The sequence below is a fragment of the Balaenoptera borealis genome, assembly GCF_965194805.1.
Source record: "Balaenoptera borealis genome assembly, chromosome: 12".
In the NCBI taxonomy this organism is placed as follows: domain Eukaryota; kingdom Metazoa; phylum Chordata; class Mammalia; order Artiodactyla; family Balaenopteridae; genus Balaenoptera; species Balaenoptera borealis.
This window is the reverse complement of record NC_138869.1, coordinates 76,588,038-76,613,687: the sequence shown is the minus strand read 5'-3', so window position 1 is coordinate 76,613,687 and position 25,650 is coordinate 76,588,038. Positions and strand designations below refer to the sequence as shown.

At 39.0% G+C, this 25,650-nt stretch overlaps 1 long non-coding RNA gene across 1 annotated transcript in view; it reads left to right on the top strand.

The window, feature by feature from the left end:
- The window catches only part of LOC309607460, a 46,816-nt gene that overhangs the window by 12,526 nt on the left and 8,640 nt on the right, over positions 1 to 25,650 (top strand). The window contains exon 4 of the long non-coding RNA XR_014232406.1: positions 25,457 to 25,571. This is a non-coding gene — a long non-coding RNA (uncharacterized lncRNA). The remainder of the gene's footprint in view (positions 1 to 25,456; positions 25,572 to 25,650) is intronic.

The following is a 25,650-nucleotide window of genomic DNA, read 5'->3' as shown; positions in this document are numbered from 1 at the left end:
AACCAAGCTCAAGTATAGTATGCCAAAATCCAGTCTCCCTTTTCCTTGACAGATCCTAAAATAATTAATTGACCCTTCTTAAAGGCCATGGGTAAAAGATTGAGAACTTTTGTTCTTGAATTGTTTCAAAACACTGAGCTGAGATCTTCCCATCTCAGGAGAGTCACACCAAGGTAGGTCCATCTACAGTTAAGTCTGTGGATACCTGCTCTGCTTTTCTTGGGGACAAGGTTATCCACCTCCCTCTTTCATACTGAGATAATTGACCGTGATGACAGTAAATTGCAACTTTTTTTTCTCTTTGGGGGTTAAGAGTAGCTTTCCTCTAATCTTTAATAGGAAAGTTATAAAGCAGCTGGTCTCTAAAAAGTCCTCAGGCAGTGAAAAAAAGTAAACAAATGAATACATTATATAGGCAAAGATTTTGAAGAATATTTCATATTTTCTGTATCTGTTGTCACTGATATAAATGATCTCCTACAAGTGTGGTTTTCTGCTTCTTAAAGTCAGCTTGTCAAGGCCATCTTTCTTCCAGGTGTGGGAAGGATTGTCACATGGCATGTTCTGAGGCAGAGTTGTCCAACTAGCACATTCTATCCCCTCCCCAATTATTTCTGTCCATTGGGTACTGAGCGGTGTGACAAAGACTCTCTCCCTGACCAATCTCTCGTCAGGTTCCTCTGAGTCCTCTTTTTGGCTAGAAATTGGGCTCTGTCCTTGGCCTTCTTCTTCCAGTTTTAGCAAGAATCCTGCTGAGTCAGTTTAGCAAGAAACTCCTACCCTTGGTCTGATCATGTTGATATTTGATCAAATTCCTCATCCCCAATCCTTGCTGTCTTATCGCCCTGGCCTGCCTTCAGCAAGAATCCTGTTGAGCTGGTCTAGCAAGAATCTCCCTAGCCCTGATGTCTCCTCTTAGTAATTTTCCATTCATTGACCCCACTCTGCTCCTTGGCTATAAATACCTGTTTGTCCTTGTTGTTTTCAGAGTTGAGCTCGTTTTCTATCCTCAACTGCAAAACCCCATTGTAGTAGCCCCTTTTGAATAAAGTCTTCCTTACCATCTTTAACAAGTGTCAGGAATCATTTTTTTTTCTTTGACAGGTGCAATATATTCTTTAAGGCATGTAAATTATTGTACTTGGTCATTATGGGAGGCAAAATGAAAGAAAAGTTCTGGTGGCTTTCTGGCTTTGCAAAGGCATTAGAAAACTAATGACACTGAGCCCAAAAAGGACAAGGGCTTAAGGCTGCCAGGTATGGGTACTATTATATCAGACTCTCAGAAACCACCTTCACAAGTTTAGTTACTGTGGCAAATGCTGTGGATTGGCTTCCCCAGACAATGTCATCTCCTGATATGCTTTCATTTACTATAGAGTGTGGTAAGCTAAACATATTGCCCACCCTCCTTTGCAGCTAGAGTCCAGGAAACAAATTAAATTTCATCAATTATATGTGCTCTGGTGAGATTTAGAAGTTGGAAGTGAATTGGAGGCTATCTCTTCCTGTGGCTGTTACGGACATCAAGCTTGGTTGTGGAGATATGTACCTATTGGTTCTGTTTCTCTGGAGAACCCTGACTGATACAGTTACTAGTTAGCAAATATCCATTTGCCTTGTCTTTGGGTTCATTTAATTAATTCTGTGTTTTTTCCATTTTGTATTAAAGTTTTTTGTTTTTTTTTTAAAATAAATTTATTTATTTATTTATTTGGCTGTGTTGGGTCTTTGTTTCTGTGGGAGGGCTTTCTCTAGTTGCGGCGAGCGGGGGCCACTCTTCATCGCGGTGCGCGGGCCTCTCACTGTCGCGGCCTCTCTTGCTGCGGAGCACAGGCTCCAGACGCGCAGGGTCAGTAATTGTGGCTCACGGGCCCAGTTGCTCCGCGGCATGTGGGATCTTCCCAGACCAGGGCCCGAACCCGTGTCCCCTGCATTGGCAGGCAGATTCTCAACCACCGTGCCACCAGGGAAGCCCATGTATTGAAGTTTTTTAATTAAAATTTTACTTTTTTAATAGATAACGTCACATGGTCTGCAGTTTTAGAAGTACAAAAGGGTATAGTTATGAAAAGTAAGTCACTCTCCTATCCCTTCCATTAACCATTAAGTTCCCTCTCCTGGAGACAACTACTGTTTCCATTCCTTGTGTGTCCTTCTAGAGAGCTTCTGTACATTACAAGTGTATTTATTTTTGTTTTTATACCAGTGGTAGCATATATGCAAATTTTCTGCATTTCGCTTTTTCATTTAGGAGATTCCTCCGTATCAGGATACATAGAGTTGCCTCATTTTTAAATAGGCTACCTAGTATTCCAATGGGTATATGTTTCATTTATTTAACAATCCCTTATTGATGATGTTTAAATCATTTCCAATCTTTTGTTCTCACAGACCATATGGCAATAAATGACCTGGTAAAAATGTAATTATGCACACGTGTGAGTATGTCTGTGGGATAGTTAAAATCTTAGAGCTAGAATCCCTAGATTACAGGATATGAGTGTATTTTAATTTTTAATTTTTGTCAAAATTATTTACATGCAAATTTCAACAGTTATATTGTTCTACAAAGTTTGTTAACAAAAATGAAAGAAGAGATAAAGGGAAAGAAAGCAGAGCAGTCCCTAATCCCTTTCCCCCCACTTCTGCTTTCTCAGAGGCAAACACTGAATTATTTTAACTGCTTCCACATCTCAAAATAGCTTCCTTGTATTGCTTCTTTTTTGTTGTTTTGTTTGTTTTAAAGATTTTTTTTTAATGTGAACCATTTTTAAAGTCTTTATTGAATTTGTTACAATAATGCTTCTATTTTATGTTTTAGTTTTTTGGCCACGAGGCATGTGGGATCTTAGCTCCCCGGCCAGGTATCGAACGCGCACCCCCTGCATTGGAAGGCAAAGTCTTAACCGCTGGACCGCCAGGGAAGTCCCCCTTGTACTGCTTCTTGATTTTTTTTTCCATTTTAGGCATCATTTATGCACTTCCTGTTAGGAAAGATGAGGATTTCACTCTCTTTCATCCCCTGCCCGCACCATGTACGTATACCTTCATATTCCTCCACCCTCCTAATGCAGTTATATTGTAATTTAGATAGGCAAACTTTCAGAGCTTACATTATTATGCTGATAAAAATTATTTACAGCTGAGCCATCCAGTAAATTATGATGACTTTTCTTTCCCTGAACAACTTTTTATTTTCCATGGAGTTAGTAATTGTCTTATTTTTCATTTTCATCATTTTCTCTGAGCACACCAGAATGTTCAAGCCCTAATTCTCTACCAATTGTCGAAGTCTCTCGTTATACTGAGTCACATCCAGTTGTCTATAAATTTTATCTTGTAGAAATCTCTGCTGGAGTTTTCTGACCTCTTCCAAAATGGACTGGCTACCCTGTCAGCCTAGGTTTCCCATGACACTCTGAAGCTTAAGCTTCAAGAGCTTTCATTTGCCTTAGCAATGTATCCACATGATGAGTTCTGTATAGTTTGCAAAGTAAGATATTTTAACTTTGGTTAAATACATTGTCTCTTTCCTATCCAGCTTTCCCTCTGTCACAATTTCTCTCACATTGCAGTTTTGGAATCCAACCAAGGGGAAGTAAGTTGGAAATCCATTTAACTTGGATTTAGTTGGATTTATTTATGTAGTTTGAAGTCACATCTGTATAAAGTTAAGTTATTGTCAGTCATCCCAGTAGGAATTGCTATAGGCATATTCCTACCTTCTACTGTGCTAACTCACCCTGGGTTGTAACATGAAGGTGCAGGGTCAGAGGTTATAGCAAGATATGAACATGTCCTATGGTGCCTGACAGCAGAAATAGGTGAGTAGAGGCAGAGAAACAAGGTCTGAATGTAAGGAGCCAGAAACTAGTCAGTAGAACAGTTTTTTCCATTCACCAGATGTAGGAGATTATAAGTGACAGATTCAGTTTCCAGCAATTTAGTTTTCTCCTATCAGGAAGATACTGAATAGTGCACCACATACAATTATAAATGCACTGTACAGTTTTTCTTCTTTGGTGGGAAACACATAAATAGAATTTATCAGAATTCTGCTTAAGCCTGTAGCACTATTACAAACAGTACTGTGTATATGTAAATGTTGCTTATTTCATACGTCTCTTCTATTGATAATAAAAACAAATTTTGATTAACCACAGTGGAGAAAAGACTGAATTATCTCCATATTCTCTCTAGAGAAAAATATCACAAAATCATTGTCATATGTAGAGATGACCAAAAAGTATACAGCGTATGCTTAAGATTTTTACATTTCATTGTACATAAATTTTACCTCAAACGAAAAAAAGGCAAGGATTGTAAAAAAAATATTGATCTCCTATTAAGGATAGGCATGCTGAGGTAGTTGGTGGGAAATGTACTGACATCTGCAAATTATTCGGTCTGATATGCATCAAAAAAATAAGATGAACTGACGGACAGAGAATTGGATAGATGGACAGATTTGTGATATAGTAAGTACAGTAAAATGTTAAATGTAGAACTTAGGTGGTAGGTATATGGTATTTATTGTAAAGTTCTTGTAAGTTTTTCTATAGGTTTAAAATGTTTCATAATAAATTATTGGGGGAAAAATTATGCAGCTGAAAAATATAGAGAAAAAAGTATTAGAGACATGAATCAAGTAGGTGACTCATAAAAATAATATTCTATTTTTCTGGATTTGTGTGATGTTTGTGGTATTTGTCAGCTCTTTAAAATTTATAGTTTGTTATGATTTCTTTTCTCATTCTACATATTCATTTTCAAACCCTACTTTGTATTTTGTATTTTATTTTCTTAAAGAGGATCCCCAAACTGTATAAGCTTCAAGCTCCACAAAGCCTGGATCCACCCCGTCTGGTACACAGCCAACATTCTGAAATCTCTTTTCACATTCTCTTTGGAATCTTGTCTCCATTGTCCTTAAGGTTCTCTTTATCCTTCCTGTGTTGAAGCTCCTGTTTACTGGATTCTATGTCTTCTTATCGTCTTCATTCTTGGATTCACCCCCGTTTTGATGGACCATATATTCCAGTAGTTTCCAAAGAAAGGTTGCATGAGAAATTCATTTTTGGGACCTTGCAATTATGACATTATCTTTATTTTATTCTCCAAGTTGACTGATAGCTTGTCTGAGTATAGAATTCTAGGTTGGAAATAATTTTCCTCCAGAATTTTGAAGGCAGTTCCCACTTATCTTCTATCTTTCAGTATGTTTATTGAGAAATCTAAAGTATTCTGATTTCTTTTCTTTTTTTTTTTTTCTGGCTGCGTTGGGTCTTCGTTGCTGTGCACGGGCTTTCTCTAGTTGCAGCGAGCCGGGGCTGCACTCTTCATTGCAGTGCGCAGGCTTCAGTAGTTGTGGCACGTGGGCTCAGTAGTTGTGGCTTGAGGGCTCTAGAGCGCAGGATCAGTAGTTGTGGTGCATGGGCTTAGTTGCTCCGTGGCATGTGGGATCTTCTTGGGCCAGGATTGAACCTGTGTCCCCTGCATTGGCAGGCGGATTCTTAACCACTGCACCACCAGGGAAGTCCCCATTCTGATTTCTGATCAGTTTTTCTATCTCTGGAAGTCTAAAGGAGCTTCTTTTTATTCCTAGAGTTCTGAAATTTCACAACGATGTGACTCAATGTGGGTCAATTTCCATTCATTAATGCTGAGCACTAAGAGGGCCCTTTCAGTATGAAAACTCATGTCCTTACCATCTGGGAAATTTTAAAGAATTTATTTTTAAAAATAGTGTTCTCTCCTGTTTTTCTTTCCTCCTGTAATTCCTGGGCTAGTCTTCTATTTCTCTTATCGTTTGTCTCTTATTTCCATCTCTTTGCCTCTTTGCTTTTCCTTCTGGGAGATTTCCTGAATTTTATCTTCAGTCTTTTTAATGAATTTTTCATTTCTTCTTCCCATTTTTCATTTCCAGGAATTCAGTTTTATTCATTGACTCCTTTAAAGAACATCTTGTTCTTTTTTTTTTCTTTGGAATTTTATTCTATTTTTTTATACAGCAGGTTCTTATTAGTTATCTATTTTATACATATTAGTGTATATATGTCAATCCCAACCTCCCAATTCATCCCACCACCGGCCCTCCACCCCCCCACCGCCCCGCTTTCCTCCCTTGGTGTCCATATGTTTGTTCTCTACATCTGTGTCTCTATTTCTGCCTTGCAAACCAGTTCATCTGTACTATTTTTGTAGATTCCACATGTATGCGTTAATATACGATATTTGTTTTTCTCTTTCTGACTTACTTCACTCTGTATGACAGTCTCTAGGTCCATCCACATCTCTACAAGAACATCTTGTTCTTATTTTATGGTTTCAATAGTGTGTCTCTGAGGATATCAGTTATAGGTGTGGTTTTGGCTTGGTTTTGTTTTGTTGTTGGAGCTTTCTTCCCTCCTGTATAGCTTCGGTTTTATCCAGATTTCTTCTTTCTGTTACTTTTGGTCTCTATTTCTCATATTAGAGGCTGTAATCTGTGGTTGTTGGCTCATTTTTAAGAGTGGGAGACTAAAAATCTGATGAGATGCTCTGAAAGCATGAGTAGGGTGTATCAATTGTGAAATTTGCTGTAGGATTATCTGTCTGGGATGTTTTGCTGGGAAACCTCTGCTGTCAATATCTTTAGGTCTTTCCTCTTAGTCTTGCCAGATTTCTTATAGGAGACACTTATTCTCTTGCCTGGATGGTAAATGGCCCTATCTTTTCCCACTGTCAAGGGAGTAGTTCAATATGGCATCCAATATCAGAACTTGCAGGAACAGAATTCCCAGCCTCCCAAGTTGTGTCAATTAAACTCATTGTAGACTAGAAGGGATGGATGTGTTCATTTTTATTGCTAAAAGGGCACTAGTATATATATATTTTTAAAAATCACACCCAGTCATCTATGGTCTGTAAACATCAGTTACTATAGGCATTTGTTTCAGTCCATTACTTATTGTTGCCAATGGCTACAATAGTTGAATCCTTCCACAGCTGAGCTTACACCCATGTAACTTTCTGTCTGCAAAGACTGTAAAATTGAACATTATTAATTAGAGTAAGTGGCTGTTCTCTATTATACATCCCACCATGGTTTGGGAGATTCTTATATGTTCAGTTTGTCCACAGCTGATGCATAAGGAGTGACCTCATGCTGCAAGGTTATGCTGCTTCCCAACGGAGGGAATAATGCCACATACATCAAGGATTGGTCTTTGACCAGCAGGAGCCATCATGAAAAGATACAAGATCAGAGGAGCTATACTAGAAAAGAAAAATTCAATCAAAGACTTTTCAGATGATTTGGGGGATACTAAATTTGTGATTATGATCATATTCAGGGTTTCCTGGGCCTCCCTACTTCTCACCTTCTGATTTGATTCCCGGATAGTAAGTTTATTATTTACCTACCATTTGGTTATAAGGAGTTTTAATTTTACTTTAATATTTCTGGTGAATTGTGAAATCATAAGTTTCTGTCCCAGATTACTCAGTGAATTATCATCAGACTGGTCGCCCATATTGTGTAAAACCCAAAAGGGAGAGGGAACTTTCATTTTAGACTCATATGTTTAGTTGTTATTTTTCCCAATTCATAATTCTTTTCCCACTCTGCCTCAACCCTTCACTTGTGCTTTATCAAAGCTAAGTTTAAAACTCCTTATTTGTATTTATCAGGCTCCTTCATAGGTGGCATCACCAGATATAAGGTATCCGGAATGTCATATTTCTGCACAACTTTCTAAGTAAGCTCCCTAAGAGTTGATTCCATAATGGCCGTTTTTACCTAGTTAAGCATAAATTTTTCTGAGGTCATACTTTTGGCCTTGATAGGCTGGGCAGCAGGGAAAATGATCTACCTTTCAGCAATGGGCAGGGCGTCACCTCCAGGCACAGAAGTAGGTAGGGGAAGGCCAATCTCACAGGGCTGTTGAATGTAGCACATTGGTTGTTAAATACTTCAGACCCTTGCCCTTGCCAAGGCAGCATCCGTTTCCCTTTGATCACTGTGTGATCACTCTTGTGTCCACTTGTCGGCCTCCCTCATCTTGTCAGAATGTCTCCAGCTTTGTTCCAACAGGATTCCTTACCAAGGATTTGGTGGCATCCACAAGAGGAACCAGGAGCTTAATTTTGTCGGAATTGCCAGTCAGTTGAATCAAGCAGCCAAGCCAATGGTCTAAACATTAATCACTGCCCAGGAACTTGAATACCTGAGAGAATTTCCTGTGTTTGTCTCTAGAGCCCAGGTTCATGTCATGGGACTGCCTTTAATCTTGCAGTGGGATGAGACCCCCTCATTCTCCTCTCGAAACAGCCCCCTCCCCCCCAGGCTAGGTGTAGGTTTAAAGTGAGGTGGCAGAGCCACCCATACATCCGGCAGCGGCTCTAAGAAGACAGCGCTTCCTCGGCAATGATGCCGGTGTCTGCAGGGGGCGCTCTTGCCCAGGGTTGGCCTCTGCAGCGCCGGGAAGAGCGACGAACATTGGTGGGGCTGGGCTTTCCTATCCCTGGGGTTCCTCTTCTTTAACAATGGAGCTTGCATTTATTTGAACGTGACCTATTCCCACTGCACAGCTTGGGACGCAGAAGTACTTGATGTCCATTTGTTGTTTTAGATTCAATAAGCAGCTGGTAACTGACATTCAAAGGGAGAAAGGGGTCCGGCATCCTCAGGACCGGAAGCCTGAGGCCAATTCCTTCCTCTCCCTCAGGAATCCCAAAGAGGCTCTAGCCTCCATTAGCCAAGGAGGCACACCTCCTATACTGATGGATGATATGGATCCAGAGGAAGAGCAGCAGGTACAGCTGTCTATAAGGCTTCCGAGGCAGTGTGTGGTTCAGATCCTATACAAATTCTGATACAACACCCAAATGTGGGGCGTCTGTCTCCAGGGTCCAACATGACCATTAAAATCTATGCCTGCTTTTAGGTGGCAAGGTGCTTGAAGAACAAAAGCCTCTGCCTGGTCCCGGGTGAATGCCTCTACGCTCCAGAGATAGAGCCAAGCTGTATCTTTAAGGGCCCCTGAATTTTCTCCTGGTGGATAATGCATCCCTTTTCAATCAAAAAAACAAGGGAAGACAGAGCTTCAGGCACAGTTGTTTTTGAATTATCCCTAATTAATATGTCATAAGTTAATCAAGTAACTTCAATATCTGAACTAGGCCACCTGTTGAAATCCTGCTTTATCAGATGTGGCTCCTGGAGAACTAATATTTCACTGTGGCAGGACCAAGGGAATTGCTGCCCTTGCCAAAGGAAGGGTCATTATAAGTAGGTTGTCAGATTTAGCAAATAAAAATACGGGACACCGAGTTACATTTGAATTTCAGAGAAACAAAAAACGATTTTTTTGTGTGTGTGTGTAAGTATCTCCCAAATGTTGCATAGGATGTACTCACACTGAAAATCAATTTTTTTTCTAAAATTCAAGTGCTAAGTGGGTGTCCTGTATTTTATCTGGCAACCCTAACTGTAAAAAGAAAGTTCAAACAATCTAAAAACTAAAATCCTGCAAGCAGCGCAGCGCAGCCCAAACAAAACACAGCAAAGCAAAACAAAACAGAACTTAGATTCTCAATCTCACTGGGCAGAGATAACCAGCATTAAGTTTCTCTGGATCTTAGTTTCCTTAACTGTAAAATGGGGCTAATAATAGTATCAGCCTTATACAGTGTCAATGGGGGTTAAATGAGTCTGGCACATAGAAAGCACTGAATTATATGTTATCAATTATGGTAATTATTAATCATTAATACCATATATCATTCTTAAAAATTCAAATGGAGACATGTTATATGAATTGTTCTATACCTTGCTTTTGTTCACCTTTTATATCTTACTTATTCTTTTCCATAGATGTATAGAATTCCTTTTTAAAAATTAATTAGTTGCTATTGATGGTCATTTATTTTCAACCCTTTTCTATTTGATTACTGCTTCAGTGAACATCTTTGTGCTGCAAGGATTGTCCAAAGGCACTTCTTCTGGGTAGTCTAGGCAGTGAGCCAGTCACAACTTGGAGCTGACCTCCACTCTCCTTCTCCTAGTGGGCGGGGCTACAACTGAACTCGTTGCCGTTGCCGGTGGAACCGGAAACCGGTCTCCCTCATCTAGGTGCTGGCACTTGGCTTTCGCAGAGAACACAGTAAACAATGGCAAAAGGGCTGAGACTAGGATGCTTGGATGCAAAATTAAGAGGGTACTCAAATCTCAGTAATCAAGGAAAATAACATTTAATGCAATACTTTTAAAAATTAATGTTAATTGCAAAAAAAAAAAAAAAAAATCCATGATGAGCAAAATATCAAAATTTTAAATGAAGACGGGATGAGTAACAGTGCTATGCCAAGTCCTTTTGGATTATACATTAATCTTTATTTTAAAATATTTTATTAAAATATAATTTATCTTGATTACTGTGTTTTTTGGTGCCCTCTTAAATTTTGCACCAGAGATGAGAGCCTTACTTGCCTCACTCTAATGTCTAGATTCTGGCTGGCACCATATCCAGGTAGCACAATGTCCAAGCTTGTGCTTCATTGATAAGGTGGTTCTCATGCTTGCCCTAAAAGAAGGGAGCCCCTCACGGCAAGGGGGTCCCTCCTATGGAACACAAACCCACATTGCATATACAGTAGGTTGCTTGGTCCTAGCACACCTCTCCAGGGGCAAATGGGTTGATGAGGATCACAGGCCTTCCCTTGCTGGCCCTGACTTTTCTTTTTCTTTCTTTCTTCCTTTTTTTTTTTTTTTTTTTTTTTAGTAGAAATGTATTTTTATAAGCTCAAGTTTTAAAAATGTTACTTATTACAGATTGATTCAGGGGGAATGCTAGGTGTACTCAGTTGAATGCAAAAATATGCATTCTTTAAATGTCAATTCTTTATCCTGAGTCCTGTTACACAACAGGAGTCACTCCTGAAGGGATCTAAGATGACAAATCTTGTTTACATGGTTTCGTAAACATATAAGAATATATCTACAGTATAAAGAACTGCCAGTCCAAATGGTGTGTACACCACAAGTTTTGATAAATACAACCAATTTCCTCTCCTATGATAATGTATTAATTTACATTCCCACTAAAAGTCTGTGAGAATAACTGTTTCCCCATATTCTTGACAACATTGAGGATTGTGGCACTTCTTAATCTTTGCTAATTTTACAGATAAAATAGTATTTCATTTTTGTTTTAATTTATAGTTCTTATTTATGAGCAAAACCAAGCACTTTAAATCTTTTTATGTGTTTATAAAACATTAATATGTTCTTCTGTAAGTAAGTTCCCTGGTCCCATTTTTCAAGTAGATTATTGATTTGTTAATACTCTTTATATATTAAGGAAAATGACTCTGGCTGTTATATGTATTGCAACTATTATCCCTGATTTTTTTTTGTTGGTCTTTTGACTTTTCAATGATTTTTTTTCCCCTGTAGGAATGCTTTACATTTTTATGTAGTCAAAGTTATTAATATTTTTCTTTGTTGTACTGGATTTTGTATTTTATTTAAGTTGTTTCTCACAATGTTTATATGCTGTCTACCTATGTTTTCTTCTAGTACCTTTTATGGCTTTATTTCATCTATTTACATCCATCTAGGATTTCTTGGGAATAAAGTAAGAAAAACATCTACCTCTTTTCTCCTAAATGACTAGCCAATATGATTCATTGAGAAACTATTTTTTCCCCCACTGATTTGAAATGCCACCCATATCACATTTAACATTCTCATTTGTATATGGGACTTTTCCTGAATTCTTTAATCTGTTATAATTGTGCATTCCTGAACCAGCACCAAATTGTTTCAAATAAGGAAGATTTGCAATGTGTTTTAGTATTCAATATTTGTTTTCCCTGGAGTTAATTATTGCCACCAGCCACCCCCCTGCATTTGTTTAGTTGTTTTTCTTAATGTCTTTATCGTTAATTCACTTCAAATTCTTTGCCAGTGTATAAAGCTCTTCTCAAGATTGATTATTTTATCAGTTTTAGCTTCCTGAAAAAAAATCTGGACTTGCTGGTCTGTATGCCTGGTGCATATTTGTTTGTCTTTGTCATTTGCCCTGGGGATTCCCTTGGCCTTTCTCCTGTGACAGAGCTCCAATTTTTGGACATTAGACCTTCCTTTTTCTTGGTTTACTATCATGTTTTAGTAAAGCATATCCTTCAATAGCTTCATAAGGAAGGATGCTTTGGAGGTAAATTTTTTCACAACTAAAAATGTCTTTACCTTACTCTCATGCTTGAATTGCTAGGCATGGTACTCTAGGTTGAGAACCACTTTACTCCAGAATTTTGAAGACATTGTTCTGTTGCTTTCTAGCTTTCTCTTATAGAAGTCAGAGCTATTTTTATCCCTCATCTTTTATATAGGCCTTTTGTTTTCCTCTCTAGAAATTTGGAGGATTTTTTTTTCTTTGTCCCCTTTGCTCTGAGATTTCACAATGATATGCCTTAGTACAGGTCTATTTTAATTCTTTGTTCTGAACGCTTTCAGTTTGGAAACTCATGCTCTCCAGTTCTGGGAAATTTTCTTGAATTACTTCTATAATGGTCTCCTCCCTTTTATGTTCACTGTTTATTCTTTCTGGAACTCGTATTGTTTTTGTATTGGGCCTCCTGGACCAGGCTTCTAATTTTTCTTGTCTTTTCTCTCTTATTTCCCATCTCTTTTTTTCTGTGCTGTACAGTCTGGGAGATTTTCTCAATATCATCTTCCAAACCTTCTGTAGGTTAAAAACAAATCTCTGATATCATGTCTTTAAATTTCAAGACCTCTCTCTCAACTGTTTTTCTCTGAATATATTTTCTTTATAGCAGCGTATTCTTATTTTAGGGATGCAATATCACAATAGCTTTTCATTTTTCAAAGGATATTAATGATAGTTTTTGTTTTGTTTGTTTTTGTTTTCCTCTCCTTGCATAATGGCCGTAATCCATTTCCTCCAAGTTCCTTTTTCTGTTTTCACATTTTGGTTTCTATGCTTCATGTTAGAAGTTTTCCTCGGGTGCCTGGTGATCTTTGGTCATCTGCTCCTATTTAAGCTGATTGGAAGCTTTGATGGTGCTGAGAAGGATTTGTTGGGTGCTGTCCTTTATATATCTTCATGTCTTTCCTTGTGAGCTGGTCAGATTCTCCAGTCTCCTCGTGGAATGGTGAAAGGCAGGCTGACATCTTCTAGGAGCAGAGGCAGAGGAGGGCAGAGGTTTCAGCATCCAGTACTTACACCTAACCCTGTTTTCTCTCTGGTACCCCTGCCCTCAAGTGTGCCTAGTGTCCTCCAGACCAGAAGAGCCGCCCCCTGCCCCTCAGATTTTCCCTTTACAGAGAATAAACCTCCAGTCTTTTGCTGTGGTGGGACAGGTAGTTGGGAGAGTATTTAGGGCTCTAACTGCCTCTTAAACAGTATTTCAATCAGTTTCCTTTGTTTTATCCCTCCTTCAACCTCCAAATGTAACTAGTTCCACCAATTCCTGAGCCTTTGGGGGATTCTGTGGTATAATTGGTTTGCTTATTTTTCCCACTGCCACCTTAGAATTCTATTCTCTCAGGTCTGAGTCCTTTACTTATAGAACAGCTGTTCATTTTTGTACATTTATTTTGCAGTTAGACACTGTAGTGCATTTTCTTACTCTTAGGTCTTCAAAGTATACAGTCACAACATCTGCGAATAATGAAAATTTTCTTTCCCTTAACAATTTTTATACCTTCTATTTCTTTCCCTTCTATAATTGCATTGCCTTATACCTTCAGTACAACGTGAAAGAGCAGTGGCCATGTGGGCATCTTTGTCTTTTTCTAGGTTTACTGGGTGTCCTTTTAGAATTTCACCATTAAGCCTGATGCTGGTTTTGATATGACTGCATACATTTATTATGTTGAGGAAATATTCCTCGTTTCTATTTAGAGATTTTTATCAGAAATTACTGTTGAATCTTTCAGATTCATGAGTGAAATTTGTCTGTAGTTTTCTTTCGGCTGCTGTGTTTTTCAGAGTTTGGTATCAGTGTGATACTGGTTTTGTAAAACAGTCTGAAAGCTTGCTTTCTCTCTTATGCTTTTGAACAGTTGAACAACATTGAAACTATCTGATGAGTAAATTTTAAAAATAATAGTGTCCAGTACTTGAACAGATTGGCGCTGCACCATCCTTCAAATCAAATTATAGTTTGTAGGGTGATGCCTACCTCTAAGCAGATGCGTATTATAAGCTGTCGTATCAGCAGGCACAACAGAGGTAATATTGAATGAAAGATGTAAAATTTACTTTCTGGAAGCTTCAGGGAGCCGGAAAAGGAGGAGAAGGAAAAGGAAAAGGAGGAGGAGGAAGTTAATTGTATTGTTTGGACGAGAATTTAGCTCAGCAGAACCATGCTTCTCTTCAGCAGGCCTGATAACACAGGACAAAGGAAAAGGAATAATACTACTCCTTTCTCCACAGTCCTCAGACTTGGCCCACTATTCTGTGGTCTCCCCAGTCACCTTTGTAGAAACTTTCCCAGAGGAAACATGTGAGGCCCTCTCTGTACCACTGGAACAAGGTCTGGGGTTGCCACGTGCTGACAAACAGAAAAGCTCTGTGTTGGTTTAGGGACTCGATCATCCCTTTCCGTGATGAAAGATGGTGTTTGGTACATTCTACCAGCTTGACTTGGCTGTCTAATTAAAGACCTAATGGCTTTTCAAAGTTTGTCTACCACCAGGAAAAATGCTGAGGTGGCAGGTTCTGGAAAGAGTTCAGTATGTTGTAAGTGAGAAACTTCTGGCTCTGTCTGCAAATGGAAGTTGCTGCCTCTAGAGGCTGAGCAGGGTGTCTGGGTGACTCTTGTAATTCTCTAATGTCCACAACTCTATGACATGGGGATGTTTTGACGATGTCTTCATATTTTAATTGGGGCTTTGCACTTAGATCATCTCTACACTCCCTTTAACTGTCATAATTGATGAGAGAGTCAGTAGAGTTCAAGTGACCAAGAACATAGACTCTGGATTCAGATAGACACAGTGTGAATCCCATTTCTGCTCTAATTAGCTATATGACTGTGGTCAAATTAATAAGCCTCTCAGAGCATCAGCTTATCTATAAAGAAGAGACGTCCTAGTACCTACTTCATAAGGCTGATGTGAAAATGGAATGAGATATTGGGTATAAGACTTCTGACATGGTGTCTTATTACAGGACTTATTATATAGAAGCTATTGTTAATGCTGCTAATATTATTCTATAAACCTTCTGAGACTGATACTTATATCACGAAATAGGAGCTTTTGGAGAGATACTGGTAAAATCCAGGCCTATCTGGGAGTAGATGGGAGCTGAGGACCTGTCAGTCAGTCCTGTGGTCAATCAGAAGACCCTGATCCCTGACTCTCCACTTCTTGCTCCTGAGTCTTTTGTCTTAGGGAAAATGGCAGCGACTTTTTGGATGCCTAAGTTCTGTCCTCTGAAAGTAGACCAGACTCTTTTGTTTCTGGCTAGAGACTGGACTCTAGGTCTGCAAATCTGGTTGCTACTTCTGATTGGTCATCAAAAGAACAAAGGCCACCTCAGGGGAGTCGCTGCTCCCTGTGCCATCTGAGCTTTCTCTGGTCATCACAGTGCCCTCTCACACCTTCTGGATAACACTGTGCAGCTCAGCTTCCCTTCCTTTTGACTCCAGCCACTGTTGAGTCCTTTTTCTGACTGGTCAGCTAGGTTCCCGGGAATAGCCTAGACTGGCTACAGATAAAGAAGTTTGTTCCCTTCTTCCCCCACTCTACCTTCTCTACAATGTCCCCTCTTGCTCCCCCAGGGATCCCCCAGTCCCCATCTCCTTCCGTTACCCTATGTTTACATTCTTCTTCCCATTAAAATCAGATTTTATATCTTCTATTCACAAAATTTAATAAGTGAATCAAATTACTGGGAGTGCGTGTTGGGCTCTTTTGCTGGTAATAAGGAGTCTTCCTCGGTTTACCACAAATAATTCCCTTACCCCCAGTGGGAGGGTGGGGTACACAATTATTGCAAGGAGTCCACATGGTAATTAATCAGGGCTCTGCAGGCACCTACAGTAGTTTCCCAGCTGGGCTTCATTGGAATTAGAACACAGCTCAGAGACCGGAAGGGGGTTCAGGACCCAGAGCTCTAAGGACAGTGATGTGTCCCCACCTGGGCAGGAGACTGCCCACTCCCCAGCATGACAGAGACACAGCCCCCTTCTGCCTCTGCTTCTCACACTTCTGTCACTACCAGCCTACCTCTCACTCTTCTTTTCTCTGCCTCATGGCTTCTGTTCTCTCCAAGCTTCTGCTTATTGAGAGTTCTGGGCCTCTATGGCGTCTACTACCTCGTGATACTGCCTCCTGTCTGATGAGCAGGAGTTTTCATAGCATAGCTCTGTGCTGGCTGGGCCACACTCACTGTGTTGGTTTCCCACCTCTGGTCCATCCATCTGTGGCCATGGAAGACATGTGGTTCTGTCTGGGGCTTTGCTCCTCTGCACAGGGATGTGGCAGGGCCATGACTGTGCCCAGCACTCTGAACTTGGCTTTATCCAGGAAACGCTGTTATCCTTCCCACAAGCACAGAAGGGTTAAATTGGAATTTCAGTGATTCCCAAACCAAGTGAAAGCAGACTCTTATGGGCAAATTTTTACAAATGCAAATTTCTAGGAGCCACTCATCTGTAAAATGGAAACAGTAATAACACTTACTAGATTGATGTGATCTATTTTTTTTCCAGAATTTTTTGTGTGCTATGTTTGTTACGAAAAATAGTTGGAAATCTAATGCCCCCCACGTAGGAATTTGTTAAATCAGTGGTTTTCAAGGTCTGGGAAGAGAGAGAGGAACAGTATATCAGAAATGCTTGGGGAGCCCCATCCCTGATCTATGTCACCAGAATGGAGGCAGGGATTGAACTTCCCAGATTATATACCAGCTGCAAACCCCAGCCCCCAACGCACTGCACTAAGTGACCTACAGTAATATATCCTTAAAATGGGATCTCATGTAGCCAGTCAAAACGATCTTGCAGGCGTGTATTTTTTTTTAACATGCAAAGGAGGTCATGATGGATCATTGAATAAAAAGAGCAGATTATAAAACAGGGGTAGGAATTTTTAGAGAAAAGGTACGTATAGGTATTTATGAATAATGAAGCATATGGAATATTAAAAGTATGTTTGGCAGACCTGCTGCATTAGCATTACCTGGGAGCCTCATAGAAATGAAGAATCCGGGACCTCACTCCAGACCTACTCAATCAAAGTATGCATTTTTGACAAGATCAACACCTGGTTGGTGTGCAGAGTCAAGTCTGAGACTCATTGCTCTAGGACACTGGCTCTTGTCTTGGGTGCTCATCAGAATTCACCTGGGGAGCATTAAAAAAAATCCTGATGCCCAGGTAGAACCCAGGCCAATTAAATCACAGTCTCTGTGGGTGGGACTGGGCATCGTATATCTTGGAACTCTCAGGATGCCGAGGAGCAGCCAGGGTCGGAAACAGCAGCTGTGAAACTACACCCCAGCCATTAGAGTGCTTATTCTGTGGATGGTGCCAACCTCGTGCTTCTGATTTTGTTCTTTCTGCTTTTCTATATTTTCTGATTTTTGTTTAGGAAGCGTGCATTATTTTTATAGTGATAAATAAAAGTTATTTTAAATTAAAAAACCCGAAATGAATGCAAGGCTCATCTGAAGTTTAGACAGCAACCTTGAAGTGAGGAAGATGTTTCAGAGCAGGATTCACCATAGAAAGGGGAGTAGAGGGCACATGCTCCCAGGTTGGGGGAGGGAGAGTGATAACAAAGCAATAGGTTGTGCTATTTCTTTTAGTTTTAGTCATGATATTGAACTTTTAAAATTCTGTTTTGAAATAAAAACGATCAAAGAAAGCATGAGCTTTTAATGTTTAGCAAAAGGGAACATGGGTTAAATGTTGAAAAACCCTGTTTTAGAGGAAAAAGAGAAGTCATTCCACTTGCCACCTGACCTGGTGCATCTCTTCCCCTTAAAAGAAGCTAAACGTTGCTGAGAGCTCGCTAACCACCAGCATCATAATAGGCATTTCATTATCCTTGCAATAATGCCGAAGAGCAGCATTACCATGTCCCCATTTTAAGGGAGACTGAGCCCTACAGAGGTTACTTAATTTGCATGTAACCCCTAGCCTTGCCAATATGGCAGCCACTGGCCACACACTGAGCACTTAAAACAAGGCTGGCCCGAATTGATATGTGCTGTAAGCATAAAATAGGCACCAGATTCCAAAGACTTTGTATGAAAAAAACTGTAAAATAGCTCATTAATAATGTTTCATATTAATTACACATGGAAGTGATATTGTTTTGGATGTATTGGGGATAAATAAGATATATTATTAAACTTTGTTTCAGCTATTTCTTTTTCCCCTTTTAAATGTGGCTACTCGAAATTTAAAAATTATTTACGTGGCTTGCCTTTTGTGGTTCATACTTTATTTCTAGCCAGGCAGAGGCAACTAGGAGTTAGACCCAGGGGGATTATTTGTTGTTTATTCTCTTTGGAACCCTTTTAAGAGCAGAGGAAGAGGTGAGAGAGGAAGCAGCGTCTCCCTGTCTGATTGAGGATTGGCTGGAAAAGAGGTTAATCAGTTTGAGGGCATCCCTGCCAACTTTCTTTAGCATACTGGTTCTCAGCCTCAGCTGAACTTTTGAATTTCCTGGAGAGCTTTTTAAAATCCTGATGTTCAGCCACACTACTGTCTGATCAAATCAAAATCTCTAGAGAATCTCTATTTTCCAAGATACCGAGGTTCAGCCAAGATTGAGAACAACGGCTTTAGCCAGATTTTTTTAATCTTTCCTCCCTGGGAACAAACTACAGCTGTCTAGGAAAGTAGGCTAGCAACTTTTAGAAAGCAGAGACCTTAGATGATATTGAGGGGTGTTATTTGGGTCGTTATATATTTTCTTTAAGATTAAAAAAAATGAGGTTGCTTTATCTCTGTTTTGTGAATTAATCTTGAAAGAACAGGGTTGGTTTAGTTATCTTGAAAATTCAGTCTCTTGGCCACTAGGGGGATTGGATTAAAACACTTGCAGAAGGATAAGCCTTTGTCCCTTGGAGAAACTCCTTAGAGTGGAGGTAAATTGGCACTGTCATCCTGGTAGGCAAAGGAGCAGCTTGTATTGCTACTTTTTAACTTTTATTTGACTTAAATCCTATAGCTGAAAGGGCTTGACCTTTGTTTTGGTTTTTTTTTAAATTGGGGTATAGTTGTTTTACAATGTTGTGTTAGTTTCTACTGTACAGCGAAGTGGAGTTCACTGTGCTATACAGCAGGTTCTCATTAGTTATCTATTTTATACATATTAGTGTATATATGTCAATCCCAATCTCCCAATTCTTCCCACCTCCCCTTACCCCCCTTGGTGTCCATACGTTTGTTCTCTACATCTGTGTCTCTAATTCTGCCTTGCAAACCGGTTCATCTGTACCATTTTTCTAGATTCCACATATGTGCATTAATATACAATATTTGTTTTTCTCTTTCTGACTTACTTCACTCTGTATGACAGTCTCTAGATCCATCCACATCTCTACAAATTGAAAGGGCTTGACCTTTGTGTCAATGAAAAGTGATATAATCTTTCTGAAGATCACTTTAGCAATATAATTATAGAAAATATTTATGGAGGGCTCGCTCTGTGTCAGACACTGTGCTCAGTCCTTCACACACATTATCTCATTGTGAAATCCTCACAACAACCAGATGCAGCAGGTACAATTATTATCTTAATTTCAGATTAAAAAAACACAACGGCTGGAGGGATTAGAGAACAAACCCCATGGCCACAGAGCTGGAAAATAAAAGATTTGAACCCAAGCAGTCTGTCCCTAGAACCTGCCTCTTAACCTCTAAATGATATCATATAAAATATACCTAGACTTTGCCCCGTGATTTTAGTCCTAGGACTTTACTCAAGGAAATGATCAGACAACAGCACAATTCAGAACACAACTAGATCTAGAAAAATCTCAATGTCCCTATTCTTGTAGGAGACTAAACAGATTAGTGTATCGCCATAAAATGAAAAAATATGTAACAGCTAAGAGTACTGATATAGAAGTGATGTATTGAAATGGAAAAAATCTTCATGAAGTATTAAGTTAAAAAAGCAATTTAGAAAACATATACAGCACAATATCCAGAAAGAAAAAGCCAGCGGGTATGTGTGTAGGCGGGAACACTAAAACATTAACAGTGGCTATTTTTCGAGGGAATATCAGGAACTTGAACTTTCCTCTTTACATTTTTCCTTATATTCTAATTTTTTCATAATGTCTTTTCAGGCAGTAATTTTTTTAGAGCAATGCAAACGAAGATATTTCAGGATATGAAAGAACAATGCCTGCTTAAAGGAAGTGAAAGGAGTTAGTGGGAGCATCTTTGAGGTGGTCCTGGGCACTAAATTTAGGACTAGAACTCTGGTAGCCAAAGGAAAAAGAGAAACATGTTGGTTGTATAAATTTCATAGTATTTCATCTAGTGTTTTATGAGAGAGTCTCTTAGGTGGTTTTCTGCATTTCTAACTGTTTACTCTTGTGAACTTCAGAGTGTGCGACCCTAAATAGATGCTCCACGCATATCCCAATTCTCTGTTACCAAGTGCCCTGAACTTGATTGAACTTGTGTTCACTGAGTACCTGCCATGTACCAGGCTGGGGGCTGAGTGCTAAATCTTCTCTTCCTTGCAACAAAACTCTGATTCATACCTTCCGCTCATTCCCCACCTGGAGTCCCATCCCATGCAAATGCTTCTGGTTCTAAAGTCTAGTTCAAGCACCACTACTAGAGCCTCCAGTGCAAGCCAATCGTCCCCTTTTGAGATGCCTATCATACCCCGAGTCCTCATGGGACAATTCAGTACATACACATTCCCTCATCTTTTCATAAGCATTCACTATGTCTCCACTATTAGACCGGAAACAACCTGGGAATATGGGCCTATTTTCTCTTATGTATAGAACTCTGGAATTCTAGCATTTTAGAGTTTGAAGGGGATGCCTGACAGCTGGGATGACCGATGCACCCTGGTTTGCCTGGGTCTTTCCTGGTTTTAGCACTGAAGGTCCCATATCCGGAAAACCTACTTAATCCTGGCAAGACAGCTGGGTACTTTCTGGGTACTCACTAATTATTACTTGATTAGTTGGATTATTTTATATGGTAAAATGCCTACTGGGCGCATTCCCATTTTTAGCTGTATATTGACAAAATAATAACCCCTGTATTAACATGGCTCTCTCTACTGCTGTGTTAGTATAATCTTCAGGCAAACTCTGAAAGCAGGAAAAGACAGGGGTTATTAGTCCAGCTGAGAAAAGTAAGGCAGAGAAAAGTTTTGTAAATTTTTCCAGGTATTAAGTGAGTAGTCAGAATTATGAATTGGGTCTTTTGATTCCAATTCAGGGCTCCCTGGAATTTGAAAATACCCACCATGGAGCTTCCATTGTTTTAAATAATTGCATAAGATTTTTGTGAAGAAAAACACAAATTGTAGTTTGAGATCCAAAGGGCTTGCATAAATGGAACGTGGAATATCATCATCTTTCTAAATGGAACAATTCAATATTATGAAGATTATTTCCCCCAAATTAGTTAATAAGTTGAAAGCAGTTTTAACAAAAATTCCAACAAGATTTTTCTTAGAACGTGACAAAATTATTCTGAAGTTCGTCTGCGTACAATACCCACTGAAGAAGAGTTCAAGAAAATTTTGAAAAGGAACAGTTGTGAAGGGGGATAATTGTACTTCTAGGTTTTAAAAGTTATTAAACCACAGTGCTTTAAGCAATGAGGTGTTGGCACAGAATTGAATGATCAGTGGAATGAAATAAAAAGTCCAGAAAGAGAACCCAAAGCATCTTAGAAATTTGGTATATGATAAAGCTGGTTCAGGTCAATGGGGAATGATTATTTAGTAAATGATGTTGGGCAAATAGACCGATCATTTAAATGCAAATAGGGACTTCCCTGGTGGAGCAGTGGCTAGGTCTCTGGGCTCCCAATGCGGGGGCCTAGGTTTGATCCCTGGTCAGGGAACTAGAGTCCACATGCATGCTGCAGCTAAGAGTTTGCATGCCACAACTAAGAAGGCCTGGAGCTGCAACTAAGGAGCCCGCCTGCTGCAACTAAGACCCGGTGCAACCAAATAAATAAATATTTTTAAAAAATAAATGCAAAAAAATTAGGGCTCTATCTCTCCCAAAGTACCCAAATAAATTAACTTTTAATGTAAAAAAAATAACGCTGCAAAAGAATCAGAAGAAGAACCAGTGAATGTTGATGTGATCTTTGGGAGAAGAAAACCTTTCTAAATATAACATGAAAGGCAGACATCATAAGGGTGAAAACAGATTAAATTTGACTATATGAAAAATAAATTTTTAAAAGGTTTAATAGAAATGACAATGTGGGAAAAACCTTTGCTGTGTATACGACAATTTGAAAGAAGTCTTACAAATCATTAAGAAAAAGATAAACATACTAATAGAAAAATGGCAAAGTACACAATTTGCCACAGAAGTACAAATTATTAAAAGTTCTATCTCCTTAGTAAGCAAATGAAAGTACATAAAAACCAAAAAGTTCTCCCCCTCCATTTTTTATCTTACCTAATCATATTGAAAAAAAACAATTTAAAACCATAATATCCTTTGCTGATGGGAGAATAAATCAGCAGCCTTCCTGTAAGGCCAGTTGTAATAGGAATTAAAGCCTTATTAACCTGTGTTCATTTTGATCCAGCAATTCCACAACTATGTATATTTTTAAGTAATAATCAAAAATAAGTGCAGATACCTCTTTATAACTATGTGTGTGGGAATTTTATTTATTGTAGTTAAAAGGAGGAAACAACTTAATGTCTAGTTCTAGGGAATTGGTTGCATAAATGACAGAATATTGCTCCAGTAGAATGAGAGGCAATTATACAAATATACTTTACAGTTAATGTTGTAGAAGAATATTTAAGGACATGAAAAATATTCATGATGATGTATATTGCTAAGTGAAAAAAAGCATGTTACTAGGCTGTATTCATAGCATGATCCTGTGTTTGTTTACACACATATGTAAACATATACACAGAACATGACTTGTGCATTACAAATGATTTGTTCTTTATTTTTACGTTTTTGCATTTCTACTGTACACATTTATTGACTTTTTAATAAGAAAAATTAATAATTACTATTAATTACTGTTAAAGAGAACTTAGATCCTGGGTCAGTGTTTTTTTTTGAGGGTATGGAATGGTTTGTGTGCTATGATATATACTTCTGTAATGCTTGAATTTTGTTTACTGAATTTGATCATTTTTATAGTCAAAAGGAAACAATTTAAAAAAATTAAGAAATGGCTGGGGAACAAAGAAGTTCATACTCTTTAATCCAACAATTTAACTTTTAGAAACGTTCTTAACCCTGAATATGAGTAAATATTTATACAGAGATTGCTCATCATAGCAGTATTTACAACAGAAAAAACAAACAAAAACCTGATAAAAAACATATAAGCACCATTTAAACAATACAGAGCTAGATAAATTATGACAGGCCCATTAGGTGAACCTACAGCAGCATAGTGAAGTCAACATGAATCCAGCCTGCCTAGATTCAAATCTCAGCTCCCCCACTTACTTGCTGTGTGACTTTGCACAAGTTACTTAACCTCTCTGTTTCAATTTCCTCTAGTAAAATGAGGATAACAATAGTTCCTACATCATTGGATGGTTATGAGGATTTTGAAGTCAGAGCCCATGCAGGAAACAGATGACACACTCAAATTAGATAATTTGAGTAGAGTTTAATAAAAGGACTCTTTACAGAGGTGTGGACAGGATGTAGTGAAACCACCAAGGATAGTGCAGTACTCTGGGCAAGTAGTAGTAGGAAGTCATAGGGAGCAGTTGGGCAGGTATTGGAACCTGGAGAGAGAGAGAGTTCCTAGGAGGAGCTGTGCTCTTTGTGAAAAGCCCAGTGACCCTTCATACCTTAACCTCACCCTCCAGGCTTCTTCTGAGACATCTGTGATAAGTCTGCCACTGCTGCAATAATGGTGCATATAAACAACCCCAAATCTCACTGGCTACAAACTGCAGACATTTGTTTTTCTCACTCCCAGGTTGACTGAAGCAGCTCTGCTTCAGGCTTTGGGTTGTTTGGGTTCAGGTCAGCTTCCTGGGCTTCTTATTTTGGGAACAGCCACCAAGAGGCCAAACCAAACAGGCAAGTCCTTTTCAGGCCTCTGCTCACACCAAGTGTGCAAACATTCCATTGGTCAAAGCATGTCCCATGACTGAGACTAAAGTAAATAGAGTAGAGCTATTTATATTCCACATACTCTAGTAGAAGGCAAACTCCCATGGCAAATCCTAACACAGGGAGAGAGGAAGAGAGTGGAGTTGGGAATGATAATCCAATGACAACTTGTCATTGGCCAAATCCAAGGAAGTGAGAGGGCACAGAAGCCGGGTGATGCAGTCTGTACAGGTCGGCCTTCGGGGGCACAGAGCAAGGTGGAAGAGGGTAGAGTGGTCTGGAGAGGCAAACAAAAATATCTGTGCAGGATTACATGAGTTAATGTTTTTAACGAGTTTAGGATAGTGACTGGCATGTAAAAAAATACTATATTAAGTGTTAAATGAAATAATAAAATATGGTGCCATTGGAAATGATGTTTTCAAGAATATTTAATTAAACATTTAAAATGTTTATAATTAACTGTTAAATGAAAGAGGTTATAGAGCAGGTGTACATTATAATATCATTTAAAAATACAATATACCTAGAAGAAAGACTGGGAGGAAACGTAGCAAAATAATAATGTTGTTGCTGGGAGGTAGAATCATGGGGAATTTTTTCCTTTCTGTGCTCTGTGTTCAGAAATAGGTTGCCACGTATGATCTCATCGGTTGTGCACTGCACAACTCCAGGAGCCCCATTTGTCCCTCTGCACACCTTCAGCTTATACAACCTCCTTCATTGCCCACAGCTTCTAAAACACATGTATTACTCTTGTGTAAGCAAATAAATGCAATAAAAATTGCAACCTTGCTTTTTCTCCCTAAAACTCTTCAAAGACAACAGAAATTGACCTAGTTTGGCATTTTCACTAGAGTGGCAAAGAAATTATTCCAGTATAGTTGTCCTTCAGGATCCTGGGGGAATGGTGCCAGGACCCCCATGGGTACTAAAATTCATGGATGCACAAGTCTCTTTTATACAATGGTGTAGTAGTTGCATATAACCTACACAATCCTCCTGTACACTTTAAATCATCTCTAGATTACTTATAATACCTAATCCAATGTAAATGCTATGTAAATAGTGTGCAGCAAGTTCAAATTTTGCTTTTGGGAACTTTCTGGAATTTTTTCCCCTGAATATTTTTGAATATTTTTTGGTTGAATATGCAGATGTGGAATCCACGGATAAGGAGGGCCGATTGTGCTCTAAGATGATTGTTATAAGGCACACTCACCAACGCTTGAGGCAATCGAGGTTATACAGTCACCGTTGCAGAACTGAAAGGTATTTCTTCATGCATGTCGTATAAATAGAGAAAACATGTTTGGCCTGCGTGAGTTACTACAACTTTTAAAATCCTGTA